The following is an 18858-nucleotide window of genomic DNA, read 5'->3' as shown; positions in this document are numbered from 1 at the left end:
GGAGATGGTGCACTGCCAAACGGCAAAGATATGTGTTTAAAATGCGCCTGCACAGCCTTTCTGCCAGGCAGTGCTGAGGCAAGAAGGGGAACAGGGTGGTATTAATCTTTGTTCTTGGAGAGGTGTGACCCTGAACACCCCACATTGTCCTGAATGATCAAACTTGGCCCAGACAGGGAAATGTTGGGCCGGTGTTACCCTAGGCTGGTGGCCAAACCGAATGGTGCACAATGTGCCATGGTCATTACTTCCGGAGGGAAGGCGCTTTCCTGGTTCTGCCAAAGCACAAATGGCTTCTCCTGATCGACCCTGGCCCTTCGTTTGTCAAAGTTTTATTTATTTATCTTTATTTATAATTTGATTTCTAGACCGCGGCTCCCAGCGGTTTACAACATATACAAAAAAAACATAGTTACATAAAAATCTGATAACAATAAAATCCCCAAATCTTGCCCCAATAAAATAAGACACAAACAATGAAATACGATAGAACAAGATGGCGGTACAACAAGAAGATCTCTCTGGCCTCCGATGCAGTTGATTCGGTGGGCAGTTGTTTTTACCTCTGCCATGCTAATGCTAGCTAAGACTGCTAGTCCCCAAACCTTTTGAGCCTCAGGACACCACTGGAATTCTGACACAGGGTGGTGGGCACAACCATAAAATGGCTGCCATGGTAGGCGGAGCCAGTCACAAAATGGCTGCTGCAGGCAGAGAAGCCAGCCACAAGATGTCAGAGCACGAGAAGATACAAGTCTTAACGGTAGCTCTCCAGATGTTCAAGCAGCAGCACTACACAGCCAATCAGAAACCATGTGGTGGGGGGAAAAACCACCTAGCCCCACCCAAAAAGGACTGGGCAGGCCTCTGGAAAGGTGTTGGTGGATATCATGGTGACCATATTAAGGATCCCTGAAATAGATTCTGGAAAGCAGTGGTAATTGGGGATGCCAGTTGCAGAGTGGGAAAATCCTGGAAATTTGGACAAAGGGCAGGGCTTGGAGAGGAGGAGGCCTTCAGAGGGGTATGATGTGTCATAGGGATGACCCTGCAAACAGCTATCCCCCTCGGGGGAAACTGTTCTCTGTTGGTTGGAGAAGAGCTGTAACTCTGGGAGATCCCTAGACCTCACCTGGCTATTGGTAACAGAAGACTGGCCATCCACCTCTCTCAAAACAGGACCCACCCTCCTAGGAGATCACATGGGGGCCACTGAGCTGCAAACCTTTGAACTCAAGGTCACCTTGAAGCAGAGTCATGGGACAGGAAGAGAAGGAGACAGAGTTATGACTTCTCTGGCCAGAACAGTGAGCAGCAGGTCATGGAGTTGATAGTCATCAAAGCCCACTAGCCATAGTGAGTAAAAGGAACTTTTGGTGCTAGGAGACAACATTAGGGGAAGGTCTTCTCCACCCTGGTAACTAGATCCTGGAAGGCACTGATAATTAGGGATGACACCTCCAGAATGGGAAGACTCTGGTGATCTGGACATAGAGATGGAAGAGATACTGAATTAGATGGACCACTGGTCTGATCCAGCAGAACTCCTTTTATCTTTTTCTTAAGACGGCTATGGTTCTTTTCTTGTCTGGTTCTGAAGATGTGCAGTGTGCATAATAAAGGGTATCCTGCAGGGGGCACCGGAGGAGATGTATATTTAGCATCCTTCGGATAGGAACCTCCTGATGATTTTCAAATTATCTCCTCCAGGGTCCTGATTGGCTCAACAGGGGACTTCCTGCTTGTTTGAACACACTTCCTCCTGGCCTTGTTGTAGCAGCTGAGCAACAGAATTATTGCAGGCAACAGCTGACAGTGAGTTTGGTTTCTTCCTCTTTCTATACATTGTTGTTTCTCTTCGTAAATAAAAACTTTCTTGTTCTTTTAAGCTGCTCTTTCTGCATACTGAAATTCTGCTGACAAAAAACGCCAGGGTCAAAGGAGAGCTGGAGGTGAACCACGCTGGGGAACAAAGGTTAAGGACTTGGAAATTCACGGACACCTGGAGAGCCAGTTTGGTCACCCCTGCTTAGAGGAGCTGATCTCTGTAGTGATTCTGGGAGATCCCCAGGTCACACCTGGAGGTTGGCAACCCTAAATAGCTTGCATAAAAGTGGGGCAAGAGGCGTGGCAGTTTCGATCTCTGTGCACATTTGCTAGCAGCAGCTTTACCACACTACTCTGGCTCAGAGCTAGCTTGGTGTAGTGGTTAGGAGTGCGGAGTTCTAATCTGGTGAGCCGGATTTGATTCCCCACTCCTCCTCCACATGCAGCAAGCGGGGTGACCTTGGGCTCGCCACAGCACTGATAAAGCTGTTCTGACTGAGCAGGAATATCAGGGCGTTCTCAGCCTCACCCACCCCACAGGGTGTCTGTTGTGGGGAGAGGAAAGGGAAGGCAAATGTAAGCCGCTTTGAGACTCCTTCGGGGAGAGAAAAGTGGCATATAAGAACCAACTCTTCTTCTTCTTCAGTAATATCAGGGCTCTCTCAGCCTCACCTCCCTCACAGGCTGTCTGTTGTGGGGAGAGGAAAGGAAAGACGATTGTGAGCCGCTTTGAGGCTCCTTTGGGTAGAGAAAAGTGGCATATAAGAACCAACTCTTCTTCTTCTCCGGTGGTTGCTTGGTCATTACTATTCCTCTTCTGAATCAAGACTTTTCAATGTGGTTTTCTCCGTATTTCTCTCGTCATTGATTTTCATCTGCATAAGACTGTTTCCACACTAGTGATATCGTTTGGATTTTCATTTTTAAAGAGTCGACTTCTTTGTCCATTTCTGTTTTGTCCGTTTCCGAAAAATTTGCTTTTTCAAGCACAGTGTCAAATTGCCCTCTTGCTTACCCCACAGCAAAGAAATCCCCAGAAAACCAGATTTTATCTTTCCTAACGGGGTCTAACGGGGCCCAATGCGGAAATGCGTGCGATCAGGTTTTCCCCCATACCCACCATTTTGAATCATTTGGGACCACCCCTTTTCCTCCTCAACGTCCCTCCTCCCCCTCTCCATTCTGAAAAATCTGCCTTTTAAAAAAAAAAAGCGATCACATTACAACGCTCTTTCTAAGATTTTTTTCCAAAAGCAGTCTTGCAGAGCAATGTAATAATGTTATAACCCCGTTGTTGTTGTTTTAATTACTTTGTGGGGAAGGGGGGAGGTGATTGAGGGCACAAAATGGTGGGATTAAGGGGAACAACGAAAACAAAGGGGCAAGCGGGGACCATTTTGCAAAAAAAACACATTTTTGGAAAAGGGGAAGGGAGCAAAGCATGCTGGGAGGCTGCCTCCGTTGGACTCACTGCAGAAAGCACATTGCAAATTTCAGCCTGGGAAACAGCGTGAGGAAAGCCCAGCTGCGGAAAGGCTACAGGCGACTCACAAAGTCCAAAGGAAATCCAAAACGAGGCTAAAACAAGGAATACCTCTTAATGCAGAAATGGGTGGTTGGTGGTGTCACGTGAGAAATCCCACCCCCCCAGCTAGTAGAGTTTTTGGGTTAGAGTCCCTTTTCTTCCACTCTGGGTTTCAGAGCTCACAACACAGTTGCTTTGTTTGGCTGACAGCTCCAGGTTGGAAGACAACCGGAGTTTTGGGGGCTGGAGCCTGAAGAGGGAGTGTTTGGGAGGGAGGGTCTTCAAGCGGGGTATAAGACCACAGCCTCTACCTTTCCAAAGCAGCCATGTTCTCCAGGGGGTTGCCTGGAAATCAGTTTTGACAGTCGGAGGTCTTCAGCTACCTCCTGGAGTCTGGCATCCCGAGTCCTCTGAAATATTTGAGTCCTTGCTCGTGAGGCACTTGAACATTTTTTAGCTCGGTCTCCTGGACTGAGGCACTGGAATGAGACAACTGGCTTTGTTTGTGCGTTGTTTGAGGAGGACAGGGAGACCATAGAATCATAGAGAATAATAGAATCCTAGAGTTGGAAGGGACCTCCTGGGTCATCTAGTCCAACCCCCTGCACTATGCAGGACACTCACAACCCTATCGCTCATCCACTGTAACCTGCCACCCCCTTGAACCTTCACAGAATCAGCCTCTCAGTCAGATGGCTATCCAGCCTCTGTTTAAAAATCTCCAAAGATGGAGAACCCACCACCTCCCGAGGAAGCCTGTTCCACTGAGAAACTGCTCTAACTGTCAGGAGCTTCTTCCGGATGTTGAGACGGAATTTCTTTTGAATTAATTTCATTCCATTCGTTCTGGTCTGTCCCTCTGGGGCAAGAGAGAATAACTCTGCTCCATCCTCTGTATGGCAGTCTTTTAAATACTTGAAGATGATTATCAGATCCCCTCTGAGTCGTCTCCTCTCCAGGCTAAACAAACCAAGCCTTACTTTATATGTCTTGGTCTCCAAACCCCTCACCATCTTTGTTGCCCTCTGGACACACTCCCATTTGTCTACATCCCTGTTCAACTGGGGTGCTCAAAACTGAACACAGGACTCCAAGTGAGGCCGAACCAGAGCAGAGTAAAGTGTAACCATGGCCCATGTAACCACAGCCCACCGCCACTCAAAAAGCACATGGACAAAATGGAGGGGGTGCAGAGGAGAGCGACGAGGATGATCCGAGGCTGGAGACCAAGATCTACCAAGAAAGGCTGAGGGACTTGGGAATGTTCAGTCTGGAGAAGGGACGGGATAGCTCTCTTGAAGAATTTGAAAGGGGGTCACTTGTAGGAGGGCAGGGAACAGTTCCTGTGGGCAGCAGAGGACGCACTTGCTATAGAGGGCCCTGAAAACTGAGTAAAGCTCCTAAAAGGGCTGTGGCCAAAATAAGGTTGAGAATGGCAGGGGCTCGTGGGAATTGTAGTCCATGGACATCTGGAGGGCCGCAGTTTGACTACCCCGGGAATAGACAATACTGAGGTTGACAGGGCTATTGTGTGTTGAAGGAAGACTAGAGGGCATCATCCAAACTGGTTCCCTCGATGGCTTTCTTTTTTGACCTTGACGAGGCTGACACCTGCCCTTCCAACTACGGTTTACTTCCTTCAGGGGCTCGTGTGTTTTTTAATCTTTGAAAACCAAACACCAAAATAATAATAAACCCTCAAAGGTCTCATTTTCAGCCCCAGGACAGGAAGTCAGAAAGTAATAACAACACCCAGTGGCAAGCTAGCATGAAAGAAACCGTCGGAGGAGGGCCAGGGGCTATTTCTTAACAGGTGGGACCCGGACGGAGGAGTTTTTAACAAGTACAGCCCTGTGGACAGAAGTATCGATGTTATCTGGGTTGTCCTCTACAGGTGGAACATACTAGACAAGGAATCAGGATTTGTTTGCCTTGAAGAACAGATTTTTATATCCCTCTTTTCTCACCCCAAAGGAGTTGCAAAGCGGCTCACAATCTCCCCACAACTGGTGGCTGGGGCAGAGTCCGGAGAGAACCTGGACTGGCTCAAGGTCACCCAGCAGACTTCATGTGAAAGAAGAGGTGGTGTTTTTATAAACCACTTTTCTTTACCTTCAGGAGTCTCAAAGCGGCTTATGATTGCCTTTCCTTCTTCTCCCCACAACAGACACCCTGTGAGGGAGGTGGGGCAGAGAGAGCTCTGACAAGACTGCTCTGTGAGAACAGCTCTAACAGGACTGCGACTAGCCCAAGGTCAGCCTGTTGTTTGCATGTAGAGGAGTGCATAATTAAACACACCAGATTAGAGTCCAGCACTTGTAACCACTACACCAAGCTGGCTCTCAGACACCGTTTCCTTTCTCTCCTCACAACAGACACATGAAGCAGGTGGGGCTGAGACCTCTGAGAGAACCGGGACTGGCCCAGTTGAGAAAGACTGCCCTAGGACCCTGACAAAAGTCTTCAGTAGTTTGGGAATCAAATCAGCAGCCATTTGGGCAACCAAAGGCAATGGAGGGCTTTACTCCCAAGGTTTTGTGGAAGCTGAGGAGGGGCACACAGCATCTGTATGGAACCCCTGTGTGTTTTGAATTAGCAGGCAAAGAGCAGCTTGGGGTGGTTTGGTCCCAGAGAGCAGGAAAATGGCCCAGAGTCTGAGAAGGGGTTAAATGCCCTTTACCATGCTGCTGTTTTCCATCTCGATTTGTCTCCTCCTACCACTCATTTAGAAACAAACATGTGCGGAACTGCAAGGGCATTTTAAAAAGAAGAAAATTAGCATGGGGTGGGTTGGGGGAGTTTTAATGCAACATCTGGTGCTAGTTTCAAATCCAGTAGCACTTTCAAAACCATAGGATTTCCGGGACATAATTTAAATAGTTAAAGCTTCCTTTCGGACTGTCAAAAGCTCATGCTCTTGAACTTTTGCTAGTTTGTAAGGCCCTACCAGACTTGAATCTAGCTCTTCTACTGCAGACCATAGAATTGGGGGAGGTGGGGGACTTAAAACCCAGCAACTAAATAGAGCTTAGAAAAATAATAAGTAGAGACAGAAATATAACCATCTACACTTAAATGCTTTCCAATTACCTAAAATTTAGCCCATAAGCAATTGCTGTTTAGGGACCATAAACTCAAGATCCTCAATCCATTGACTTGCAGAGGATTGGTGTATCTGTCCAGCATTGTAGTACAAGTTTCTTAGCTGCAGGGCATGGGGCATCTGTTTTCCTTGACTACTGGTTAACCTCTAAGAGACAGGCAGATTGTTTACATGGAAATAAGCACCCTCCAAAATGAATTGACATTCCGATATTAAATTGATAGAAAAGCAGAATGACTAGACAAGCCCAAAGCATATGCTTAAGAATTCTTGTTTTCTACGCCCTGTTTTTCACAGTCTGAAGGAGTCTCAAAGCGGCTTACAATTGCCTTCCCTTCGTCTCCCCACAACAGGCACCCTGTGAGATAGGTAGGGCTGAGAGAGTTCTGACAGCACTACTGTGAGAATAACAGGACTGTGACTAGCCCAAGGTCACCCAGTTGGCTGCATGTGGAGGAGCGGGGAATCACACCTGGCTCTCCAGATTAGAAGTCGCCACTGTTAACTAGTATAACAAGCTGGCTAGACCAAGGGATGCAGGCTTTGAGTTACAACCTCAAAGGTTTTGTCAAAGAGTCACTGTGGCATCCAGGATATTCTAAACGTGATTTGTTGCTGAATGAGTTGCAATTTAGGTTCCATGAAGACAGCTGGTATAATCTTTAAGGCCATATTCCACTGCTTTGACAAAACAGGGTAATTTTGCTCTTTATTACATTTATTTCTGCAAATCACATTTATTAATCAAGATAAAATATTTATAGACAAATAGTATAGGTTTCATTTTCTGCCTCGGCTCAACTAGCGTTTGCAGGAGCTTAGGGGACTCTGAAATGAGTCTTGCCACAGGGCTAGATGCTGCAGGTATAAATATTGCCATTCAACAGAAGTTGATGCGTCGTATCTAGATCTCAGATCTTAGAGAATAACAAAAACTCATTGTCGTAATCTATGAATGGTTGGAATGCAGAAAACTAGGGAGGGTCACAAACCAGTCCATGAGCCAAAATTCTGCACAAACATGGCCCATTTCATAGCCCCTGAGCAATTTACCGAATTTGCATCAGGTTTGGTTCAGCTGTTGGAGCATTTAAGCCTAACAGCTGAGCTTAGGTTTAAATGGCTGCGAGTCATTTACTCCCTCCATTTTGTTGTCATCCCCCCTCCTTCCAAGAGATATCAGGAAGAAATGTTTCACAGTCAGAGTAGTTCAGCAGTGGAATAGGCTGCCTAAGGAGGTGGTGAGCTCCCCCTCACTGGCAGTCCTCAAGCAAAGGTTGGATACACACATTTCTTGGATGCTTTGGGATGCTTAGGGCTGATCCTGCGTTGAGCAGGGGGTTGGACTAGATGGCCTGTGTGGCCCCTTCCAACTCTATGATTCTGTAATTCTAATTGGACCTTAATGCATTCTACTGAGCCAGCTTGGTGTAGTGGTTAGGAGTGCAGATTTCTAATCAGGAGAGCCAGGTTTGATTCTGCACTCCCCCACATGCAGCCAGCTGTGTAAACTTGTGCTCGCCATGGCACTGATAAAGCTGTTCTGACTGAGCAGTGATATCAGGGCTCCCTCAGCCTCACCCACCTCACAGGGTGTCTGTTGTGGGGAGAGGAAAGGGAAGGCAAATGTAAGCCACTTTACGACTCCTTCGGGTAGAGAAAAGTAGCATATAAGTACCAACTCTTCTTCTTCTTCAGTAATATCAGGGCTCTCTCAGCCTCACCCACCTCACACGGTTGTGGGGAGAGGAAAGGGAATGTAAGCTGCTTTGAGATTCCTCCGGGCAAAGAACAGCAGCATATAAGAACCAACTCTTCTTCTTCGTTTTACAGAGGGGCACCAGACAAAAAACCTCCAGAAGAGCTCACGATGGATAGTCCAATCCCAAGGAGTGATCCCAATAAGCTCACAACTATGCCTGCTGATATAAACTCAGATCAAGAAAACCAAATCCCCTTTAACCAAAAGTGGCATCTTCTTTAAAGAAATCCAAGGTGGCAAGGAACACCACATTCATATCTGCAACAAAATAGTAGATAAATTTTGGTCGACCTCAACCAAATGCCTGGTGGAAGCCCTCCCTTTTGTAGGCCTTGTGGAACTGTTTTAGTTGTGTTAGGGCTCTGATCTTCTCTGGGAGCTTGTTCCACCAGGTGGGGGCCAGGACAGAGAAGGCTCTGGCCCTGGTTGAGGTCAAGCAGACTTCCTTGAACTTGATGCATGTAACTCTCAAATGATCCCATTACTCTAGAATGCCCAAAACAACAACAACAGAGTTGCTTACCTGTAACTGTTGTTCATTGACGCCTTGAGTGCAGAAACACATTGAGACTGTGCACATGCAGGCCTGACATCGAGAACTTTTTTTGAGCTAAAAGCTCCACAGATGGCCACCGACTGCACATGCATGCGTTTTCCCACCAGTCGGTTCACATGTCCGTGGAATGGAGCACTCACTCTCCTCAGTTCCTACCACTGCCACGAATGCTGGAATATTGAGACACCAGAGGGCTTGAGTGGGGCAGGTGGGAGGGAATGTGTGCCTGCACAAAAGACGTCAATGAACAGTTTACTAAGACAGCTGAACTCCTTTGTATACATCATACTGTTGCCCATTCCAGCACGATTGTTTTTTAAGCCTCCCGGGAATTGTTAACACAATGCATTGTGCAAGTTTTATATTTAGCAACACCGGCTTCAGCACTCATCTTTCAACAGGATGTTTTCCTCATGTCGCTTTTTATTACTTAGCTCAATTGCACACTGCCTTTCTGCCACATGATGTCAAGAACTTCCATTGCAATGCATTCAACGATGGGGCTGCCATGGACAGTGGCTTGGCAACCTCAGCTGGCCACCAATCAAATCCTTGTTTGATAGGTGAGAGCCAGGGGTTGCGCTCATAGATAGCAGCAAGCGAACATTCAGCCATGACCATGGGTATGCACATCTCCCTCCCTCTCCCTTCTTTCTATGTCAGAGACTTTTGGTGAGAAATTGGATGTGGATATCTCTCCATCTTCAAATACAGATGCCCAGTTAATTGGAGCTAACAAGTAAATATCAGAATCACACAGAGCTGGAAGGACCACAAAAGGCCATCCAATCCAACCTCTTCTTGGAGACTTAAGAATCACTCCTGACAGGGGCTCATCCAATCTCCTTCTAAAAACTCCGAACAAACAAGGCCCCACCATGCTCCGAAGTAGCATATTCCATCCTTTGGGCAGGGGGTTGGACTAGATGGCCTGCATGGCCCCTTCCAACTCTATGATTCTATTCTATGATTCTATCCATGAACAGCCCGTACCATCAGAAAACGCTTTCTAATATTTAAGTGGAACCTTTCTCATCATTTAGACCCATTGCTCCTAGTCCTTGTTTCACAAGCTGCAGTAAACAAGTTAGCCCCTTCTTCAACATTTTCAACCTTTTACATAGTTAATTAAAGCTGTCCTATCACCCTTTGCCCTCCACTTCTTCAAGCTACACAACCTCTCCTTGTAAGGCATGGATTCCCACTTACGGCAACAAATGAATGTCATCCAAAACATCCTGTTGTTAACACCCTTGCTCAGGGCCACACCTTTCTTGACTGAGTCCATCCACCTCTTATTGAGTCTTCCTTTTTGGATTCCCCCTGGCATTGTTGTCTTTTCCAGTGGCCCTTCTCTTCTCATCATGTGACCAAGGTACGATAGCCTCGGTCCAGTCGTTTTAGCTTCCAGGGAGAGCTGAGGCTTGATTTGATCTTCATTGTCTTTTTTGGTGTCCCATGGTATCTACGAAGCTCTCCTTCCAACACATTTCAAACTAATCCGCTGCCTTCCTTTCGGCTTCCCTCAACGCCCAATTTCCCCCTTTCATAATAATGGGAAATGCTATAGCATGAATTAGCTTGATCCTGGTTACTACCAGGAGTCTCAGAGTGGCTTAAAATGGCCTACCCTTCCTACAACTGACAACCTGTGGAGTAGGTTAGCCCAGGGCCCATTTGGCACACACAGGATAATGCACTTTCAATGTGCTTCGGCAGCTGGATGTTCCTGTGCGGAACAGGAAAATCTACTTCTAAAGTGCATTGAAAGTGCATTATCTATTGTGTGCAGACTAGGTCCAGGTTAGTCTGTTTGTGGCAGTAGGAAAGAGCCAGAGTCCAGGAGCACCTTGAAGGCTGAAACCAACTTTTAAGGATCCAGGATCATGGCCTGGCGCTAGACGGACCGATAACCAACATCAGGAGCAGAAAAGGAAAAAAAGAGTGATTTCACAGCTGCAAAATAGGCGCAAGCATTTCAAAACGGCAAGGCACGGTGTAGTTACATTACTTTTTATACTACAGCCGTACATAAATCACGGGCAAATTAATCAAGTCTAGGTCATGGGCATGTAATCATAGATCAGGAAATTTTGTCTGTCCTACCGCAGATTTTTTTTTGTTTGTTTTTTTTAGGGGAGGGGAGGTTTGTGTTGGCAATGCAAAAAATTTTTTTTAATTAATAGCTGCTTGTGAAATGAGCCGAGATTATTAGCTAACAGGAATACAATACCTGCACACGGACTGAAACTTGAAATGGGGCCCCTCCTCCGGCCAGCGTCCAGTAGCACCTTTCAGACCAACAAAGATGTACTCAAGGCGTGAACGCAACAGGGTTAACTTTTGCTTATATATTCCCACTGTTATGATGGTCAGTTCTTAGTCTGAGGAAGAGTTCTTGCACTCGAAAGCTCACGCCTTGAATAAATCTTTGTTGGTCTTAAAGGTGCTGCTGGACTCTGATTTTATTGTGCTACTTCAGACCCTCATTTGAATATGCCACAAATTTAGTCAGTCTTTAAGATGCTATTGGACTCTCTTTTCTCCTGTTACAGACTCACGCGGCTACCCAACCTGAATTTGCCCCTTTGGGAATTTTTCAGCTCAAACTGGTCATAATCTAAGAGAGGGTTCCCCCTACCCGCCCCTTTTCTCCTCTCTGCATCTTGGAGAAACAGATGTTCCTTATTCACTTATTCATTCATTACCTTTTGTTATGTGCATTCAGTTATCTATTCACTCAATTGTTCCTTTTGTCTGTAGTCTTGCCGAGGGCCAAGCTCGAGGCAGGATCTGAAGCCTGCAATGTGATTGCAGGGCTGGATCCCATCTGCTGGACCCAGTCAGTTTAGAAACATAGAATCACAGAGTTGGAAGGGGCCATACAGGCCATCTAGTCCAACCCCCTGCTCAACGCAGGATCAGCCCAAAGCATCCTAAAGCATCCAAGAAAAGTGTGCATCCAACCTTTGCTTGAAGACTGCCAGTGAGGGGGAGCTCACCACCTCCTTAGGCAGCCTATTCCACTGCTGAAATACTCTGTGAATTTTTTCCCCCTGATATCTAGCCTATATTGTTGTACTTGTAGTTTAAACCCATTACTGCGCGTCCTCTCCTCTGCAGCCAACAGAAACGGCATCCTGCCCTCCTCCAAGTGACAACCTTTCAAATACTTAAAGAGGGCTATCATGTCTCCTCTCAACCTCCTTTTCTCCAGGCTGAACATTCCCAAGTCCCTCAGCCTATCTTCATAGGGCTTGGTCCCTTGGCCCCAGATCATCTTCGTCGCTCTCCTCTGTACCCTTTCAATTTTATCTACGTCCTTCTTGAAGTGAGGCCTCCACAACTGCACACAGTACTCCAGGTGTGGTCTGACCAGTGCTGTATACAATGGGACTATGACATCTTGTGATTTTGATGTGATGCCCCTGTTGATACAGCCCAAAATGGCATTTGCCTTTTTTACCGCTGCATCACACGGCCTGCTATGTTTAGTTTACAATCCACAAGTACCCCAAGGTCTCGTTCACACACAGATCTTTTTTTTTTTTAATAAAATTTTTATTTTATTTTCCAGGATTAAAGATAGTGAAATACAGGCAATCTACATTGTTAGTACAAAAAAAAGACAAAAGGTTACGCTCTTCATTTAATACATTTAGTTCCCTGTTTCAATCCTCTTTTATAATATTTAAAGATAATACAATGCAAGTAGTCTACATTATTGCTACAGGAAAAAAAAGATTATACTCTTCGTTTAATACACTTGATGCCCCGTTTCAATCCCCTTTTAACTTATTTTCTTAGGTAAATCAGATAAGGGCCCCATTGTTCTTGAAAACCCCCTTCTCTTCATTTAAGATTATAAGACTGGCTACAATATTATGGACTTTTACCCAAAGCTTATAGACTTCTTCACGTTTGCACCACATTTAAAAAGAGAAGTCTACTTTGTTACCATCATTTCAACATTTGTTTACATAGTTTTTAACAATTTTAACAATCATAAACAATTTATACTTAACGTGGTCTTAAATCCCTCCACATTTCCACTAGGGAAAAGAAAAAAGGAAAAAATACAAGACTACTTAGTTGTACGGAAAGAAAAGAAACAAATATATATATATATATGGGTTGTTAAGATTATTAAGTTATATAAGTGTACATTGTTAATACCAAAAATGATAAAATGGAGTCTTCATTAGTTAGTAGAATAAATTCTTCGTTAGTTACATTTACACCTCCTCAGTTAGGTACCTCCTTTTAGTTATGCTTTAAGTTTAGGCTGAAAGTCACTACAGAGGTTCACACACAGATCTTGTGTATATAAGTTGGGCTCGGTTGTGAGTATCTTCGGTTCAGCTTCTGTCTCTTCGTACCATCTGCCGGGGTTCACAATAAAGAGCTGAAATGAACTCCCAGCATCCTGGTCTAACAGCTCCCAGCTCTGAAACCTGCAAAATGTTGGCAGCTTAATCCAAGTTGTGCCGTGAAGAGTAAACAAACACAAGGCCAGGTCCCCAGAGCTTCCCACTGAGAGGCTGGCCTTTCAACGTCCAGTATGGATATGGCGTAGTGGTTACAGGGCCAGGATTAGGATCTGGGAGAACCCGTTTCAGATCCCTCCCCTGCTATGCTAGGTGACCTTGAGACTGTCACCCGCTCTCAGCTTAACTTACCTCACAGGGATGCTGTGAGGACAGAATGGACAGGAGAAGAATTACGCAAGCCCCTTTGGGGTCCTGTTGGGGAGAAAGGTGGGGGTAGAAGTGAATAAATAAGAATGAGGATTGGGGACGTGTATTCCACTGCTAAAATACTCTGACTGTGAATTTTTTTCCTGATATCTAGCCTATATCATTGTACTTGAAGTTTAAACCCATTACTGCATGTCCTCTCCTCTGCAGCCAATGGGAACAGCATCCTGCCCTCCTCCAAGTGACAACCTTTCAAATACTTAAAGAGGGCTATCATGTCCCCTCTCAACCTCCTTTTCTCCAGGCTGAACATACCCAAGTCCCTCAACCTATCTTCATATGAACTTGGTCCCAGTGTGATACTCTTAGTCCAGGCAAAATTCTGGTGGGGCTTGAATACTGGCATTCTCAACACAGATGTGTGGAGGAGAGAAATGACCAGGGCTCAAAATGGCTTCTCTTGCTGCTCTCTCTCCTCTGAGGGAGGCTGGGCCCTACTAACAAGCAGAGGCCTAATATTTTCTCCCTTCTACCAGCCACGGACTCTCAGATGCCCCTCTAGGAAATCTCGTGGGCATTATACTAGTCTTGGAGAAGTTCTGCGTTAAAGACTCCAGGACAAGGGCCTTTCACTGGGAGCAAAGGATTGTGTGGGGAAAGTGCCACCCTCCCTCCACTGGATCAATTCTATTTGTGCCCCTGGAACCATAGAGCTGGAAAGGGATATCTAGGCCATCTAGTCCAGCCCCCTGCTCAATGCAGGATCAGCCTCAAGCATCCAGGATAATTATATGTCCAACTGCTGCTTGAAGACCGCCAGTGAGGGGGAGCTCCTCACCTCCTTAGGCAGCCCCTTCCACTGCTGAACTAGACTCCTGGAATCCTAGAGTGGGAAGGGGCCATCCAGACCATCAGGTCCACCCCCTGCTTAGTGCAGGATCAGCCTCAAACATCCAGGAGAAGGATCTGTCCAGCCACTGCTTGATGACTGCCAGTGAGGGGGAGCGCCCCACCTCCTTATACAACCCATTCCACTGCTGAACTACCCTGGCTGTGAATCCCCCCCCCATATCTAGCGAGTACCATTCTACACATAGTTTAAAACCATTACTGTGAGTCCTACTGTAGGTTTTGGCCCCCAAACAGGGAACACTGGATGTTTCACGGTTTGTCCTATCCTTTTTAAGCTGCTTGTTGCTTTGACTACAATTTACTTATTATTTATGCAGATATCGCTTTGTGATCATGCATGTTTTCCAAGCATTCTTGAAAGCCCCCCTGAATCATTTAACATAACAAAACAGGAGAGAAACACTTAACTACCGATATCTGTCCAAAAGTTCCCAACGAAATTTGCAATAACATCTTTAAACAGTATCCAAAACATATATACACCAGAACATTTCGCTCCTATAAAACGAACTCAGAGCAAACAAGGGGGAATTCAACGGCGAAACTCAGATAAAAGCATTAAGAAGGAACTCATTAAAAGCCTTTTTTCTTTAAAAAGTCTTTGCCTGGCTTGTAAAAAACTATAAATACATTCCCAGATGAGCATCAGTGGAGAGATGCTGTATTTGCCCATAAGGAAGATGCCCCTGAATGTAATACAATTGCCCTTTAAAAACAATTATGTATAAATGGTTTTGTACCACTGTACATAATTGTAATTTGTTCACAAATTTAAAAAAGAATGGCAATTGGCAGTGGAACAGTAATCCGCAGGGCCCCCATAAATCAGAAGTTACTTGAAGGCACTTAACACACAAAGTTTGCAAATAGTTACTCGAAGATCAGGACCCAGCTGGAAGGACGATGGCTTCGTTAACTCTTTCAATCATGCCATTGTTGTGATCTCAATCCCCTGAACGCCAGCTTGGTGTAATTGGTTAAGAGCTGCGGCCTCTAATCTGGAGAACTGGGTTCGATTCCCTATTCCTCTTCCCCATGCAACCATCTGGGTGACCTTGGGACAGTCACAGTTCTCTCTGAGCTCTCTCAGCCCCATCTATCTTACAAGGTGCCTGTTGTGGGGAAAGTAAAGGTAGGTGAATCTAAGACATTTTGTGACTCCATGGGGTAGAAAAAAGCAGAGTACAAGAACGCAGCTCTTCTTCCCCCACTGCCTCCTGGATAGGATTTGCTACATGGCGGAAGGAAGGAAGGAAGGAAGGAAGGAAGGAAGGAAGGAAGGAAGGAAGGAAGGAAGGAAGGAAGGAAGGAAGGAAGAGAAAGAGAAAGAGAAAGAGAAAGAGAAAGAATACTGGTACTATATTGACATCACTAAACTTTGTAGGGTTTTGTTCTGTTTGTATCAGTTACATAGCTCTGTGTGTGTACATGTGTACGCACACACACGCACACACATATAGTGATCTCAAGCTGCAGCCAGCTCCATGGGGTTTTCAGGGCAAGAGACTAACAGTGGTGGTCTGCCATTGCCTTCCTCTCCATAGTGACCCTGGAATTCCTTGGTGATCTTCTCTCCAATTGCTCACTAGGACTGATCCTGTTTAGCAGCAATGAACTGGCGAGATGGGGCTAGCCTGGGCCATCCAGGGCAAACCAAAAGATGAACAGAGGTGATTCTCCAGTCTCCAATCCCTGATTCTGCACAGCAACCCTGGAATACCCACCGAAATAACCTCCAGGGACAGCTTCTGAGGTCTGATGCGATGGGGCTAGCCTAGGCCATCCAGGTCAGAGGATGATGCAACTATAGGGCTGCAATATTTAAAAGGCTCACTGGTATGCCTTTTTTATTTAATGGTGCTTTTTCCAAAGGCCACCACTATTTCCCCTCCTCAATTAAACCAAATTTCCTCCAGGCGGGATTGGCCCAGAATTTATGGAAGTCTTTTTTGCCTTCCTCTGGCCATTGGGGGGGGGGGGCGGTTCACTGTGGGATGGCTGTGAATTTCCCAGCTTGTGTTGGAGGTTGGGATAGATAACCCCCGGGGGTCCCCTGAACTCTATATTTCTTCCAGCTTCAGCCCTAGGACATCTTCAAAACTTGGCAAGCAGCAAACCAATTCAACAGATGTGACCTTCTCAAGCTGTCGGCCATGCCTCCAAATCACTGGCTTATCACCTAAAACTTCAAGCCACAAAACCGGGATACCCAAAATTTAATTGTTTGAAATCTAATCATTCCAGTGCTGAAAACTGTAGGTTTTGTTGATTTTGAAGAAGTTGGTTTTTATTACTCGCTTTTCCTTCTTCCCACCACAGACACCCTGTGAGGCAGGTGGGACTGAGGGAGCTCTGAGAGAACAGAGGACTCTGACTAGCCCAAGGTCAGCCAAAGGGGTAAGGTGCTCAGAATGAAGCCCGGCTCTCCAGATTAGAAGCCACTGCCGTCTAAGCACCACAGGACGTGGATGCACATGAAAGCCCATACCGTGGCTAAAACTTGCTTGGTCTTAAAGGTGCCACTGGACTCTCAATTTCTTTTACACCACGCTGGTGTTATTTATGATTGCCCTGAGCCGCAAGGGCGCCATATAAATGTAAATAAGGTCAACCGACAAGCCCCCTGTCCAAAGGCTCATCTTTGCCGGAGATAAAAGATTTCTTGCTTTTGTTTTTGCAGCGGTTCCGGAAGCGATCCCAAGCCTCGCCTCCCGATCCTCCTCAAAGGCAGATCTCCATGGCTGTACCAGCAGACCACAAGGGCCAAGATCCAGCGCCCAGGGGCCCTCCCTCCCCCAGATCCAGAGCCCGCCCGCGCGTCAGCTGGGAGCACGTGGGGATGCCGCGGCGCAGACTGCGGCCGCGCCAGCCGAAAGCACCAAAAATCTCGGTTGCTTGGGAAGGCGCTGCGGCGGCGTTCGGCGTCTTTAGCCGAGGAGCGGCTGCAGTCCGGCGCCTTGCAAACTGCGCTCCCCAGTCATCACTAGGGGAGAGATCGGACGGGTTGCCAGATCCAGGCTGGAGATTTGGGGATGGGGTCTGGGGAGGCGAGGAACAATGCCACGCAGTCATCCCTCCAAAGCAGCCTTTCTGAGCTGGGAACTGAGCTCCAGTCTGGAAATGAACAGTAATTGCGGGCGATCTCCAGTTCCTACCGGGAGGATGGCACGCTTATTGGCTGTAATGCAAAGCGCCTGCAAAGTGTTAAAAGAAACTCTCTGGGCGACTTCCTGCTGGGGAGGGAGGGGGAGGGGCGGAAATAGGCGTGTAAAGATTACTTTGCGTTAACTTGAGAGGGTTCCGAGGCTGCCAACCTCCAGGTGGCACCAGAGATCTCCCGGAATTAGAGCTCGCCTCTCACCTGGAGAAAGCGAAAGTTTTGGAGGATGGCCTTTACGGGCGCTGTACCCTGCTGAGGACCTTCCCAGCCCCGCCCTAAATCGCGTGGAGTTGGCAACCGTAATGCAACGCACAGAAATCCGCATCGGACCGCTTTGCAGGGCACCGGAGTGCTGCAAAAACGCCCGCTCGAATCCGGTTCCCGATCTATGTTCAAAGCAAATCTCACTTTAATCCATGGAGTTTATTTCCGAATAAAACCTGTAGGGTCGATTTGGTTTGGGGAACCACAATCCCATTACGGCTGCGGCTCGTCACTCTGCAGGACTGGGGGGGGGGGCTTACTCCCGAGTAAACACGCACGCTGTCCAAAGGAGTGCGGGCTCAAACGTCGCGATTCTGCGGAGCTTGGCTCGGAAAATTTATTGCTCTGGCCGTCATCGGGTTGAGATACTTACTACCGATTAAACCTCCGCCGGCTGGTGGCGCGCTGATTCTTGCAAAACTGCCAACCTCCAGGCGGGACCTGGAGAATCACAGAATCGGAGCCGACTTCCAGCTGACGGAGGTCAATTCCCCTCTCTCTAGTCCTGCTGCGAATCCTTTTCACTAAGAGAAATAGCGTTTCCTCGCCCTCTAGCGTACTCAGGATCGCCCGTTTAAAAGTAGTGCAATCCACACAACTTAAAAAAAAACTCTTGGGAAGAAATCCTGCGACTGCACTACAGCTCATTTCCCCGTCCGTGTTGCGCGCAGAGCGATCCTAAAGGCACTAATTTTAAAGTTTTAGCGAGTCCACTACTTCTGTACGCGCGCCAGGACGACGGCCCGAGGTGCGGCCAGGCCAGCCCCGTCTAAAACCGATAGCCGCGCAGCCATGGCCCAAACCTTAAGGATCCTTCCTTAAAATATTCACCCCCCCCCCACCCCCCGCGCTCCTCCGGCGGCTCGCTCGCCTGCAGAGCCCGGCCCGCCGCTTCCTTCGCCCCACTCCTTGTTTGCAAACAAACTGCGAGCCGTTTCCCTAGACTAGCGCAGCGCTGGCTTCCTTTCTCCCCCCCCCAAAAAAAAATTCGGGTCTTCATCCCGCATGCAAAATAAATCAATGCATTCTTTAAAAAAAACAAAACTTGCAAT

General features: G+C 47.0%; 1 long non-coding RNA gene across 1 annotated transcript; it reads right to left on the bottom strand.

Moving 5' to 3' along the window:
• Positions 1 to 12351: 12351 nt before the first annotated feature.
• On the bottom strand, positions 12352 to 18699 carry LOC143828848 (uncharacterized). Its single transcript, XR_013227934.1, has 3 exons — positions 18180 to 18699; positions 13453 to 13515; positions 12352 to 13227 (listed from the first exon to the last, which is right to left on the bottom strand). It is a non-coding gene; the product is annotated as an uncharacterized LOC143828848 (long non-coding RNA).
• Between the last annotated feature and the right edge of the window lie 159 nt (positions 18700 to 18858).

This window comes from Paroedura picta, chromosome 2 (genome assembly GCF_049243985.1).
Source record: "Paroedura picta isolate Pp20150507F chromosome 2, Ppicta_v3.0, whole genome shotgun sequence".
Taxonomy (NCBI): domain Eukaryota; kingdom Metazoa; phylum Chordata; class Lepidosauria; order Squamata; family Gekkonidae; genus Paroedura; species Paroedura picta.
This window is presented reverse-complemented; position numbering and strand designations above follow the sequence as displayed.